Below are 13,488 nucleotides of genomic sequence, written 5' to 3'. Positions count from 1 at the left end.
TGCTCTCTGGGGTCCCCGGAATAAGGAACAAGATGCCCCTCTGCTCTGTCTCAGCCCTGAGGAGATCTGGAGGCGGCAGCGTTCTCCGGCGGCTGACGGCCCTTGTTCCTTGCACTGCTCCTCACAGGGACTGCTTCCAGACCCCTGCCCAGCTGCCCCCTCAGCCCTCCACCCCACCCACCTGTAGCTGGTCCTGAAACTGGACACAACACTTCAGGTGTGGTTTGCCTGACCAAACAGCAGAACTTTCACCTCTACCCTCATTTCTATTGATGTCACCTTGGATATACTGGCTTTTCTTATAGCTGGGTCACCCGCAGTAAAGAGTGTCCTTTCTCAATGATGTCAAAACCGGCTTGTATGCCTCAGTGGCTGAGAACAAAGTTCTCTCATAGAAAAGTATGCTTGAGGAGGTTTCAATTATCTAAAGGGCCAGAGGTAACTGACTGATTCAATAACCTCCTATCTAAGAATCTAGAAATCTTTGCCTCACTGTACACAGGGGCTGGACAAAGATATGCACTGCCACATGCTTTGCAACAGCAAAAATGTCCTGAATGTCCATCAAGAGAGGATTGGCTTAATGAACTATAGTATTCGATGGAATACCATGCAGCCATCAAAAAGAATGGAGCAACAGAAAGATACCCACAAAATATCTCTAAAGGAAAAAAGCAAAATATAGATTTATATGTGTAATAGGATGCTACTTTTTTAAAAAAAACCACACAACTACATATATATGTGTGTGTGTGTTTGTATGTATGTGTGTATGTACACATATATATATATATAATCTTAAGTGTGTATTAAAAAAAAAGTTCTGGGGTCCAGACCCACGGCCCACTGGTTAAGCTCACTTAACTGGGCTTTGGTGGCCAAGGGTTTTGCCAGTTCAAATCCTGGGTGCAGACATGGCACCGCTCATCAAGCCATGCTGAGACGGCATCCTACATGCCACAACTAGAGGGACCCACAACTAAAAATACACAACTATGTACCGGGGGCCTTTGGGGAAAAAAAAGAAAAAAAAAAAATCTTTAAAAAAAGGTCTGGAAAAGTACACACCAAACCGTCCCTAGTAGACAGCTCTAGAGAAGGACTTGGGACAGGGTACCGGAATCAAAAGAAACTTCTATTTTACCTGCAATTGTTTAACTCTTTACAAGGGAAACCTGTAACTGTAGAGGAGAGTTTCAACCTGGAACCTGCTGGAAAGGATCCGCCTTCAGGAAGGTCAGGGCTGGCCTTGAGGTGACCAAGGCAGGAAGAGAAGCAGCGGACTTTGGATGACCCCCCTCAGCAGGGAACAAGTGCAAGGCTTCCCACCCACTGCCCATGGGTCCTCACACCAGGCCTCACCCCTGCTCTGCTGGAGAGGCAGTCGAGTCCAGACAGGTACAGAGCTTGGCTCAAGGCCGCAGAGCTTCCAAGGGACAAAGCAGAACCCCCACCTGATCATCACATCACTGGTCCCCGCCCTGTGCTCCCCACTGCCAACAGCTCCTAAGAAGGGCTGAGAAGGCAGCTCAAGCAATGCCAGCCCACGTCCCTTCTGCCCCTGCACGCCCCTGCTCGGCTCCTGGGCTCCACGGGGCACACACTCATGCCTAGAAGCCTGGCTTCCCTCCCAGCAGCTGGCACCTCACTTAGCCCAGGGGCAGTGCCTCAACTCTCAGCTACAGGGACAAAGGGCACTAGGCCCAACCTTGGGACAAAAGGGATGGGTGACTCGACTGTCCCCAGTATGCCCAAAGCTGGTTTATCCGATGAAGGGTTTCTCCAACCTTGTACTCCCCACTCCAAGGGGGAAGAAGACAACTTTTGAGAATTCCTCTTATGCCAAATATGATGGAAAGACGGTTTAATGGGTTCAAATCCTGGCTCTGCTCCCTCGCCAGGTGACCCTGAGCAGGTCTCACTGTCCTTCCTTCTCCCTAGAGAAATGCTGTGAGGACCAACTAGAAACCGTAGAGCTCTCTGTGGATCACCTTCAAGTGCTCCCCCAACAGGAGCCATAATGGTTATCAGTGATAACGCTGGGAAGGGGACGGCTGGAATTGAGTAGGACCACTCAGATAAATGCCAAAGATGTCTTGTTTTAACAGCAAAGGCTGGAAACTACCTAATGAAGAAGAAAATGAATAAATATATTGGGGCAATTTCATGCCAGGGAATACTACACAGCCATGAAAAATGGACTGAACCAGAGGTAGAGATATAAACATGGATGAATCTCACAAATATAATACCAAGGCAAAACACGCAAGTTGCAGAAGAATACAGACAGTATGATAGCATTTAAATAATGATTTAAAACATACAAAACAATATTACATATCGTTTAGAGATGCATATATTTAAAATAAAACTAGAGAAATGCAAGAGAATAAACTCTAAATTCAGACCACTTGTTACTTCTGGAGGGGAGCAGAGGGGGAAATTTCAGTACACAGGCAAAGTGTTATTTCTTAAGCCAGATGGGTGGATGCCCAGGTGTCTGCATGTTACCCTCTACGTCTGAAGGATTCCTTCATATTTTCTAAAAGTCAACATTGCCATCCTCAGACTCCTGTTCCTCTTCCCAGGGGCTGGGATGGGGGGTAGCACTTGCAGCGGGAGAAGTGGGGGTGTGGAGGGACCAGGGCTCCTCAGACCGCTGACGGAGCTGGCCACGATGGAGGCACAGGGCCACAGTCTGCGGGCCAGTGCAGAGCGGGGAGTGCACTCTCCAGTGTGGGTGGAGACCAAACCAGAGGCCCCTGACTCATGGGACACCCCCCACGCCCACCCTAAAAATACCAGCTCTGGCCTCTGAGTATGACTCCTTGGTGACACGAGTCCCACAGTACCCCCCGCCCGCCCCCGCACACACATCTGCCTAGGCCGGCCGGTTTGTCCACCCCATAGCTGCTCAAGAACACAGTCAATGCTCTCAGGGGAGGTCCTCAGGGAGAGAAGAGTTCAGCCCTGCTGGGGGACAGCCCTCAGACCAAGAGCCCACTGCTCCTCAGGCCAGTCACCAGCTCCTATGGCAAGAGTGATTGTCCTTGGCCAGTCAGAGGGGAAAACATCCAGCACTTCCTGCAACTGGCCGGCCTTGCTGGCTGCCACGGTCTGTCTCTGGGGGGGTGGGGAGCTCTGCTCCCCACAGAAGAGGAGCTTCCCCCTGCTTCCCTCTACCTTCCACCTGCAACTCTCCAGAGGGCCCCAGACACCCTCCTGTCAAAGAGAGATGCGGAAAGGAGGGCAGGCACAGTGGGCAGGCAGGTGCAGCAGCGGCAGGCTGGAAGGTGGGCACAGAAAGGCCTGGCCCGCGGGAGGAGATCAGAAACTGCCAGAGCCAGAGAGAGGGTGGCCCAACCCTGGGCTGCAGAGTTCTTAGAGCTGGAAGAGAACACCGGTCAGACGCCAGCCAATGCAGGCCCTTCATTTTGCAGCTGGGTCACCAAAGCCAGCAAAGGGAGAGATCTGCTCAAGGCCGCCTGGGACAGTAGTGACACCAAGGGCAGGCAAACCTGGGTCTCCTGGTGGCCAGGTGCGCACTCTTTTTAACCACACCACACTCCTGCCCTCTCTCTCTCCTTCCCCTTGGATGCACACCCTCCAAGTGGTCAGGTGAGCAATGAGGGGAAAAAGAGGAGGAGAGAAAGGAAGAACCCGTCGGTACCCAGGTGAGGCAGGCCCCCAAAAGCGAGCCATCAGTCACATCACGGGAAGGGGGTGTCTGCAAGCAGAGACCTCCCTGACTCTGGGCGTGGGGGCCAAGCAGGGGCTGGGGAGCTGGAGGCTGCTGAGGGAATTCGGGCCAGAGGTCCTCTGAGCCCTTCCCACATAGAAGCTTCCACTATTCCAAACAGGGACATAAAGATGTCCTAGATAAAGCAAAGGGCGACGCATCCAGAGAGGACACAGCATGGTCCACCACAGCAGAGGGTTAAAGGCAAGTCATCCCAAAGCACGGAACGTCAGAGCATCCTCCTCATCTCCTACTGAAATCCTCTCGATATCCTCGTGAGTGTCATCATTAACAAGATCAGCCACTAGCATTTACTGACCCCTTACCCCGCTCGGCCGGCCGGCACTGAGCGAGTGCCTGACTGTCTCACTGACTCGCACCACGCCAGAAGGCAGCACCAGCACAGACTCTCACAGATGAGGAAGCAGGGGCAGCACCCACCCAGGTGCGCCAAACTCGAAAGCATGCGTTCCCCACAGGGTCTCTCAAAGAGCGGCCGGCCAGCAGCAGCAGCATCGCCACCACCCACCGGAGCAGACGCTCAGGGGGGCGCAGCAACCTGTCGAACGATCCCCCAGGTGATCCTGATGCACGCTTCACTTTGCCAACCAAGTGCTCTAAACACTTCCCAGTGCGGCAGGCCAACAAGGAAAAATCGACACTTCTCTGCCTGGTAGAGACGCTTCTCAGATCCTCACCCCAAATCCTCTGCTCAGTCTACTAAGTTCCGGAAGGGGCTGAGGCCCTGCTCTGCATCTCATCATCTTTCTAGGGCCTGCCTTGATGTCACCCCCTCCAGAAGCCCCCTAACTACCTGGCACCCCCAAACTGCTCTGCACTCCAGTCAGATCGACTGCCGGGCACTTGTGGGCACTCAAGGCCTTTCTGATAGTGCTCCCCACACATCCCTCCCCATACCAGTACAAGGTCCTGGAGGGCAGAGCCAGCTCCTCACGCAGCTGCACAGCAGCTGCGCATCACGCCACTCTGGACAGCACCGGGCCGTCAGAAATGTTCGCTGACTATCAGAAGGGGAAAAAAATGCCTCGGGGAGCAAGTTCTGGTTCTCATCCTGACTCTGCCCCTACCTCTCTGGGATAAGCGCCTTCCCATCTCTGGGCCTCAGTTTCCTCACCTGTGAAATGCACCGTTATCTACTTTCTTCTATTATCCATTGAACAAGCCCAGGAGAGCCTGACCCCAGACACCCTTATCCAGTATCAGGGCTGCACAGGCGAAGACTAAGAGCTCTCTCACCCATCTATTCCAGGAAAAGAGAGAGACAACAAACAAGTAAACACTAAAAATTACCATATGCCAGACACTAAATTCTATACCTATACTTTCTCATTCGCAAACAAGATTTCAGAGCATGACGAATGTATAAAAAAAGTACAATAGTAATATGACAGAAAGTGAAAAAAGGGGCTACTTTGCATAGAAAGGTCAGGGAAGGCCCCTCCGAGGAGGTGACATTTGAGCTGAGACTTGACTGATAAGGAAGAACCAGCCATGGAAACAGCTGGGGAAAAGTGTTCCAGGCAGAAGGAACAGCACATACAAAGGCGTCAAGGCAAGACCAAGCTTGGCACATTGGAGGGGAAAAAAAGCAAGCTGCCATGGCCAAATCACAGCGAGCGCAGGAGTGAGTAGTACCCAGGGGTACCCAGAGAGGGAGATAGATGGCCGACCTCCTACAATTCGGAGGTGCTCAAATCAGGTCGGCCCGACCCAACCCAGGACATCCGGGCCCCGAGTCACAGGCAGCACTGGGGGTAAGGGTATGAGTCAGACCCCACGGCTTCCTGGGGCCCCAAAGGACCTGGTGTGGGCATAGGGGCAGGTACCAATCCTCAGCATGAGTGCCACGCCATACCCACGGGACACCCGGGGGGGGTAACAGGGTCACATAAGTCGTAGAACACCGGACACTCACAGCTGCAGCCTCCAGAGGGCCATGATCAAGTGCTTCCATGAAGTGCCAGTCTCTGATCCCATTATGTCCCCAGGACACAGCCAGGACAGAAGCCTTGGTCAGTGGAAAGGGAACAGGGCCCAGGGTTCAAGGCTTACTAGTCTTGGACAAGTCTTCACATTTCTGAGGCTCAGTTTCCTCATCTGAAGCTACTAACAGTGACTATCTCCTGGGGCTGTTGAAAAGGTTAAAGGAGATACTGAAAGTAAAGCACTGTGCCTGGCAAACAGTAAGTGTTCGTAAACGTAAGCTGTTATTATTACTAGTATTGGTTTCTCACTGCCTCACTTGCCTCTGCTATAGAATAAAAATATTAATACATCACAGGATTGCTATGAGTTTGTACTAATAAATACTCCAATATTCATTGTGCAATATTCATTGTCGGGAATAAAAAAAAAATTTGAGAATACCCTTTCCTGACCTCTCATCAGATGCCGAATTCCCCTCGACCATACCCCATTGTTTGGAAAATGAGTAAGTGCTGATTGAATTCCACTTTGACTGTAAAATAAAAATGATGCATTAGGAATCCACAGATTTCCCTGCACTGTCATTCTGCAAGGGGGTGGGGACGGATGTTGCTGATTCTTCTGCATCATCCACAAAAGTCCCCCCCAACCAAAACACAATCTCTCACCTAGTCACACAAAATTCCCACCCACTCCCATACACAATTAGTGAACGTATAATGCAATCGCTTCCATACACACCATTACACACACATGCACACCAATGTTCGACAGTAGAAAATTCACCCATATGTAGAAAGTCCACACCCAAAATCGCTGCCAACAACTCACTACAGCTACCCTGCACACGGCACACAAATGTTGTCTCCAACAGTGTGCAAAATATGGTCAACACAAACAGTATAGCCACATACTGAACTCCGGAGCCAAATGCCAGGGTTCAGCGCCTCGGTTTCCTAAACTGTAAAATGGGGATGATGATAATACCACTACTCCTTTTGAGCATGGGTGTGATAACTAAATGAGTCTAAGACATGTAAAGAGTTTTGATCAACACTTGGAAAGCGCCCAATAAGAGTTATTTTCCTCATCATCGCATGTGCACACTGCTTCCAAAACTGGTCTCGCACACTGTAAACAGACCCATGGCCGCACACTCCTCCGACCCGCTGGGCTGCACGCTATGCACACCGCCTGCACGCCGCTGCTAGACGTGCTCGCTCACGCAGTGCGCACGCGCGCCCACCGCCCTCCGCCCTCCGCGCCTGGCAGGGATTCCCCGCACCGCCCGGCCGCCCGGGGAGGCGCCTCGCGCCCGGGACCTCGAGCGCCGGGACCACCTGCCCGGGCCTGACCTCCCACCCGGCGGCCGGTCACTGCCGAGGCTCTGAAAGGCCCGGTCCCCGACTCCCGTCCTCTCGCTCCATCCCCGCTCCGGCCGGGCCGGCTTACCTGAGGGTGGGGGCCCTGGGGGACAGCGCCGCGCTGTCCGCGTCCAGCCCGGGGTCCAGGGACACGGTAGTGGCCCGGGCCAGGCTCTGGCTCGGCGGTGCTCAGCGGCTGGGGCAGGGGGACAGGGTCGAAGACAAGGAAGTGCCAGGGGCCGGGCCGCCCCACCCCTGGGAAAGTCCCCGGTGATTGACAGGCCGCCCGCCCAATCGCGTCGCGCCCTCCCGGCGGTCCCGCGGCCGCCAGGGAGGGACGGAGAGAGGTAAACAGCGGCCGCTGGATGGCCCGGCCCTAGAGCCGGCCCGGTGGCCACGGGGATCTCGTCCCGCAGGCCGCCCCCTCTGCGGCCTTCGCGTCGGCCGGGGACCTCCCCGGGTCCGGGCAGCCCCGCGCCGGAAGCCCCGGGCCTCGGAATGAGGCTGGGGCCACCCCGACAGCCGGAATTTCAGAGCGGGGACGAGCCGCAGAGACCACCCCACCCCTTCCGAGCGCGGAGGGGCACACAGGCCGAGCGGGGAGGGACTTGCCAGCAGGCACGTAAGCGTTTGGAGCAGAGCCAGAGCTCCGGCTCGGCGCCCCAGAGTTCCGTCCAGGGCTTTCCTGGACTTCTGAGCAGAGCTCGTAGAAATTCCGAGCCGAAAGGACCCTTAAAGAAGCTTATCGTTACGGCTGATTTCTTTTTGCTTACGTACAGCCCCAGCCATTGCAAGCACTTTGCACGCATCACTTTAATTCGCGCAGCCACCCTAATGAGATGAGTTTATCCCCCTTTTTACCGCAAGGAAATTAATATACGCGGCACAGAGAGGTTAGATGACCTCAGTAAGTGGCCCAGTCAAGATTCAAAGCCACGTAGGCAAATCCTGGCCTGCCTCCTACCCTGCCTCCTTGTATGTGGGCCAGATGGTCCAAACAGGCAGCTTCCCAGACCCGCAAGGAGCAGGAACTTGGTTTAAAGTTGGGAACACTTTTTTTTTTCCTTTTTAAGCCCATCATTTTATTTAAAAGAGGGTAAGTTTTAATTTCAAAAAGTGGAAGGGCCTAACCTTGAAATAAAAGACAGCGCTTTAAATTGGGTAAATACAGCTTTATGAAAAACCTTTTGCAAAAGCCTCATTTCCCAGGAACTGATGAAAACTTCGTCGTTGACAGGCCCTCTTCCTCGGAAAGGATTTGGGGAGCTATTTCATACAGGCCCTCATTTTACAGGAGAGATCCGTCAATCAACTGTGACTGTGTGTGAAAACACACAACACACACACACACACACACACACACACACACACACACGCCTGCCCAACTATATGCCTAGTCCAAGGATTCTCCTTTCAGGCTTTGTGACATCCTGGGATGCCTTCAATTACTACAAACGTGTTACCAAATTCTCAAAAGAATATTAATTCTAGCTCATTTGAATTATGAAAATAAGTACACATATACCCTGATTTTGAAGAGACGGAGGGAGACAGGGCTGCAAACACCAAACAAATTACCACTGAGTGTTACCAACGGGGCAGGGTACAGGGAGATTAGAATCTTGGCCCTGTTTATTCAGCAGCTCTGAGGCATCACCTCTACACAGTAGGTCCCCCCAAACCGGTTTTCTTCCTGTTCTTCCTCTGTACTTCCCAATTTGCCTCTTCCTAGAATGTCCTCTTCATAATCCCAACCCAAGTCTTCTCATGAACACTGAAATTTACTTTAAAAAATGAGTTGTCTCCAGATGTTTGCATTTTGTTTCCAAACTTTGTCAACTGTTTTTATAAAATGTCTGTGCCTTAGAGAGCTAGGCAAATAGTTCCATTCTCCAAAGTGCCAGATGACTCCTAGGTAGGCTTGTTGGACAATGCTCTAGTATGACATAAAAAGGTCACACAGTCATCTTTTTGCCTGCTTTCTTACTTTTGGATAACTTTTCTTAATAATTACAATGCGTGAGAAAACACATCTCTTCGAAGCCGTGACTGTGCCCACCCCTTCCGTCCTTTTAAGTCTTAGTTTGACTTAGAACATCCTACTGTGTTAGAGGCCACAGAGACCATTGATAACAATCCCCTATGTAAACTGAGGCCTCAGTGTAGCAACCGACTTGTTCAATACCACACACACTGGCTGGTACAACCAGGGTTGGAACCCAGGACCTTGGCTGCCAGTCATATGTGCTCTTTCCACTGCACCATGTTGTCTTTACAATGTCATGATTTTTCTTACTTTCTCACAGAAACTCAACACTCATTATGAGCAGAGGTTATGGAGCTAACTGATGGGGTTCTGATACCTTCTCAACCACTTACTACCTAGGTGGCTTCTCTAAGCCTCACTTCCTCTCTGAAAAATGGAGATAATAATTGTACCTACCCCTCAGGTGATCGTGAGAGTAAAGGAGAAAATGCAAGTAAAGCTCAAAGCTTGGCACACAGTAGCATTCAAGAAATGACAGTAGTATCATTAGTAGATGTGGATTACATGCATTGGGCAGAACTTCACTTTTAAACCCAGAAATGCAACCTCCCAGGTTCCATCCCACCGTCCACATCCTCTATGGAACCCTAGACTCTGGGGGCCTGGCAGGGTGGGAAACAGGCCCCCAGCCGGGCATCCCCTGCCATCCCCAGATCTGGAAGGAGATTCACAAGCTAGGAAGCTGGGCCCGACGCTGAGAGCTGAGGGACTCAGGCAGCTGGGGACCTCTTGCTCTTCCAGATTGGTGACAAGCACCGAGCAAGGCCCCACCAGGGAGGAGAATCAAAAGGCCTGTGTTTTGTTTTATTTTGTTTTGTTTTCAAGCACGCAACTTTGCTCCCTACTCCCTCCCCCTCTACCATGTCCACCAAGGCTGCTCCAGAGTCAGACCTAAATCCACATTTCAGGGAAATAAAAAAGACACCAAAAAACCCACCTATAACTGAATGAGCTCTAAATCAAGTGCCTAAAGAGGAGTGGAGGCTGCATATTAAAAACATTAAAAGGTAACATTTATGGAGTATTTGCTGTGTGCTAGGCCTGACTTTTACATAACATATCTCCCAACCACCCTCTGAGGTCAGTACCACTATCATCCCCATTTCACAGATGGAACTGGGGCTTTGAGGGGTTTGATCATTTGCACAAGGTCTTATTCAGCAGCAGGTAAGGGGAGGATGAAGACCCAGGCTCTGAAACTCTGAATGCTCTTAAGCATTACGCTATGGAGTCTTGCCAGCTAGCAAGACGTAGAACTCAAAATACCAGTCCCTAAAAGTCATTAGAAAGGATCAAACCCAGGCTTTTCCTCGTAGAGATGAAGCCACTGAGGGCCAGAGAGGGCCAGGGGCTTGCCAGAGGGAGGTCTTAAAGCGAGTCTGCAAGTAGCACTCGGGACTAGAACCCAGAGCACTATTTCCACAGCCGGCACTGGTGGGCAATGGAGATCCTAAAGCGAGCAAGCACGTGCCTCTCTCCATCAGCTGAATTAGGGAGTCAGGGCCTTGGCTGGGGGTAAATGAAACTCAGGGGGAGCAGCTCCTGGATTAGGAAAAGAGCAATCCTGGGCCTGGGTCCCTTCCTTAGATCTGGTCGCCCGTCTCCATAGCCTGAGGCAATCTCGGGAATGTAAAACCCTACAACCCTATGGTGGATTCTAGGTGGTTTTCAGTGTTGGGTGTGTGTGTTTATGAGAGCGAGATTTCCGTGATAGTTAAATGAGAATTGCGTGTCAAGCACATGATGTTGACTGAAATTGTACTAGGTAATCATATTTTTTGGTAAGGAGTAAATAAGTGAAGAGTTTACAGTCCCCGCTCCCCACCCCCAGCCAGAGAAGGTATTTTTAATTCTCCCTACCTCCCTCCCAAATAAATGCAGGAGGGAAGGCTACGAGGGCAGTAAGATATCCATAACCTTTCACATCCATCTGGCACCTTCAGGTGAATTAGACCATATAATACCCACCATTTGCCCCTCCTCCAAGAGGCCTGTTGGGTAAGGGTTAGGGCGTGGGCTCGAGTCAGACCTGGGCAGATCACAGCCCAGCCACTTATACCTCGTGATGGCTCTCTGCCTGTTTCCTCCTCAGTAACATGAAGGCCAGAACAGTGCCCAATGCACAGAGTAGAGAGAACGAAATGCCACAGTGCCTGGCATCATTGAAAGGCAACAATGATAATTTTGATCACCAGCCCCGTAGGGTGGGCAGGGTTGTTTATCTCCTCTTTCCAGCGAGGCCCCCAGGGCTCGGAGCTGTGGAGGAACTTGCCCTAGACCTCACAAAGTGTTCTCAGAGGCACCGGGCCTAGAAGGCATTCCTCCTACTTGTTCTCTAGGGTCTTTCCTGGATTCCTCTCTCTCTCCATCCCAAATGTTTCCCCTGCGTTCCTGGGCCTGCCTGTTACTCTAGGGTTTCTAGGGCACCGCTGGAGGAGAGGAAAGGGCACAGTGACACTTGGGGAAATTCCCGGCCTCCAGCATACGAAGCCTAGCCAGGCCCCTCCCACAGCTCCTAGGAGCCCCAGGCCTCCCTGTCTCCAGGTCAGGGTGTCAAGCCAGATATGGGTTTGGGTCCAAACTTGCTGCTTGTCATTCTCCTGAAAGAGGGAAGAGGTCTGCCAGGCTGGGCCCAGCCCTTGAAGGAGGCAGACCCATGGGAACCAGAGCATTTCCTAATCCTGGGAAGCCCTGACAGAGCCCTGAGAGCACTCCTCCATCAGCCTCACCCCATGTCCTCTCTCAGGCTCCCTCTTCTAGGGCCCCTCCCGCGTCTCCTTCCATTATTCTCCAGCCCAGAAGCCACTATGACAGTGACTTGGCCTCCACTCCTTGCCCATCCTAGCCAGGGACTTCCCTGGGCTGGGCCTCTGACCAGCTTTGGAAAATGTGGACTGTTTGTGATCAAAGAGGTGGCCGCATCAGCACCATCTGCCAGCCCTTCACCCACTCCTAGTGCCTCGGGCTCTCCGTTAAAGAAAGGTCCAGCAGCCCTGGGAGTCAAGCAGGTGGGAGAGTGCTCCAGAAATCCATTTGCTCCAGTGCTAAGGAGGGTCCCACCTTCCATCCTGTTCCCAAGGGAGGCTGGGGGAGACTCCCACCTGGTCTCTTCCTGTCTAGCTTTAGATGGCTAAAGGGCCCAACACACACCCACACACTCAGCCTCAAAAACTCACACACATTCACATCATGACCCAGACACTCACAGACACCCACAGACACACTCACATAAACACGCTCGCAAACCTTGGCTCACACGGACAGACACACATACACCTCCGTAGGTCTGACACACGTTCACAAACACAGACACTTGTTCTCACACACAGAAACACATCCGCATTCACGCTGGCAAACCTACTCCCTTTTCTTGGGGGAAGGATAAGACAAAAATAGACCTTTCTTTTCTTACCCTTTGGAAAAACTAGAGGCGACTAGAGAGAAAAAGACTGGCTGTAAAGGCAGGGCAAGAAGAGGAGGGCAGGAAGAGGAAATAAGAAATGGAGGGAGAGAGGCAAGAGGAGAATGAGGCCAGGCAAGGAGGGAGAGAGGCCCCGAGCTCAAGCCCTGGGTTGGGGGCCAGGGAGCTGGGCGGGGAGGCAGCTGACCCCAGCTGGCAGGAAAGCGGGAGGCCCGGTGGCTCTTGGCCCAGAGCTGGGAGGGTCTGGTGGCTCCGGCCCCCTTGTGCAACAAGCCCTTCCCCTGTCCTGGGCTGGGTCACTCACCTGGGAAGGCCAGGAGGAGACGAGGGTGCATGCGGGCGGGGGCTGCGGCCTTGTGAAGGCTCCTCAGCTCGCTGTGCTTCTGCAGGAAGGAGGGCTGGGCTGGGCTGACTTTTAGGCAGGAGGGGAATTCCCCGAGATGGAGGAGCCAGCCGCCAGGCAGCCCCACAAGGCCCAGCTGAGGCCCCATCCCGCCCCCTGGCAGAGCACAGGGCCCTTTGTCAATTCCCCACCTGTCACTTCCCAGACTGACTGTCGCTTGTGTGAATTCCAGGGAGGGGAGGGGGCTCTGGGGACGAGCTGGAAGCCTGATGATTCTGGGGTTGCCCTGGTAACTGGCCCAGGGGCCACCTGGCCTGCCCACCCTACGCCACCCCTGGGTTCTCCCAAGGACCTCTATTTCTTCCTTTGCCTGAGTTGGGGGATTCCAGCGCCCAGAGTCCTGAGGAAATTGCCAGATGGCCAGGCCACATCCTCCTGCCCCGTTCCTATCCATCTGTTTCCACTTAGTCTCCACGGAATCTCCACAGGGAAGGAAAAGCCCCCTCCTTTCCTCTGTGCTGGGTCTCATTTGGATGTCAGCCTACCTGCCAGGGACCAGCCCAGCTCTGCACTAGCCACCTGGTGCTTGGAGCCTTCCTTCCCCATCCTGAGCCTCAGTGATCCCCT

At 52.8% G+C, this 13,488-nt stretch overlaps 1 protein-coding gene across 14 annotated transcripts in view; it reads right to left on the bottom strand.

The window, feature by feature from the left end:
• Positions 1-13,084, bottom strand: part of TNIP1 (TNFAIP3 interacting protein 1) — a 51,088-nt gene extending 38,004 nt beyond the window's left edge. For 3 of the 14 annotated variants that reach the window (XM_008517213.2, XM_070570419.1, XM_070570417.1), the window contains exon 1: positions 12,823-13,084. The gene's annotated coding sequence lies outside the window, so the exon portion shown is untranslated. Of the gene's footprint in view, positions 1-7,138; positions 7,778-12,822 lie in introns of those variants that run through there. The other 11 variants (XM_070570413.1, XM_070570418.1, XM_070570415.1 and 8 more) reach the window with 7 other exon arrangements.
• Between the last annotated feature and the right edge of the window lie 404 nt (positions 13,085-13,488).

Source organism: Equus przewalskii, chromosome 13, assembly GCF_037783145.1.
Source record: "Equus przewalskii isolate Varuska chromosome 13, EquPr2, whole genome shotgun sequence".
Lineage (NCBI taxonomy): Eukaryota > Metazoa > Chordata > Mammalia > Perissodactyla > Equidae > Equus > Equus przewalskii.
This window is presented reverse-complemented; position numbering and strand designations above follow the sequence as displayed.